The following is a 1,137-nucleotide window of genomic DNA, read 5'->3' on the forward strand; positions in this document are numbered from 1 at the left end:
ATTGAATCTTTTCATTGAAGTAAAGATACGTCTTCCTTGTTCTTATCTACTTGAAGTGGAATTAAAACCTAGTTATCTTATTGTTTTTCCATATCTGACATCTGTTCCATGATTATTGTTCTTAATGTTAATATTGCTTTTCACATTTTGAACTTGGCAGTACAAATTACATATCAGAGTGAAAGGGTGTCACCCTCAACTGAGACACATGAATTTGTCACTAATTCTAACTACCTTATTTGATACTCAAAGAAGTTGTTCATAAAAATGGTTGAAATGATATTCATTGTAATTATGATTGTATCCATAAGTTTGATCACCCTTATTGGAAATATTTTGGTTATTATAAGGACCAAAATAAGCAGACATTTTCAAAGAATTAACAACCACTTTATTTTCAGCTTAGTCTGTGCTGAATTAATTCTGGGTGTATTCTTGATAAATCTATTCATCATTTCCAATGCAGTTGTATATTGGCCTAATGGCCCAGTTTTATATAATTTACGGCTTGATGTTGATTATGTTGTCAATAGTGCATCTGGCATGAACCTTCTTATCATCAGCTTTGACCGGTACATCTGCGTGATAAAGCCCCTTACCTACCCCGGGAAGAGAACATCTAAGACTGCTGGGATAATGATAATAATTGCTTCGTAGCTGCCATTTTTCCTGCGGGCACCTGGTATTCTTTTCTGACAGTTCATCGTCGAAAAGCAGACTGCTTCTGAGAGTGAGTATTATCCGCACTTCTTCTCAAATCCATTTATCACTTTATTCATTGCTATTTCCGCCTTCTATCTCCTTGTCACTATCATGGTGATTTTGTACTTGCACATATATTATGCCAGCAAGAGTTGAATAAAGGGAGCTAAAATTAAATCTGAGCAAAGCAAGGGTATCAAAATTTTATGATGGTTGTTCCATGCCCAATCAGAAAACACCAAAATAACTGCTGGAATGGCAATTGTGAAATGTAGGCGAGGAAGTCTTTACTGAGGAAAAATCTTCAGTTTTGCACCACCATCTCAAAAGATCCAAGAGAATACAAAACTATGCACTATGGAAAGCCAGACAGTGATGGACCCTCCGCCCCAAAATTGCTTCCATGAAGATAGTCAGCAAGTCTCAAATCAACGG

The 1,137-nt window shown here is 36.2% G+C and overlaps 1 pseudogene; it reads left to right on the top strand.

Moving 5' to 3' along the window:
- Nucleotides 1-267: 267 nt before the first annotated feature.
- Nucleotides 268-912, top strand: LOC109910705 (annotated as a pseudogene).
- The last annotated feature ends 225 nt before the right edge of the window (nt 913-1,137 follow it).

The sequence above is a fragment of the Rhincodon typus genome, chromosome 35 (genome assembly GCF_021869965.1).
Source record: "Rhincodon typus isolate 14 chromosome 35, sRhiTyp1.1, whole genome shotgun sequence".
NCBI lineage: Eukaryota > Metazoa > Chordata > Chondrichthyes > Orectolobiformes > Rhincodontidae > Rhincodon > Rhincodon typus.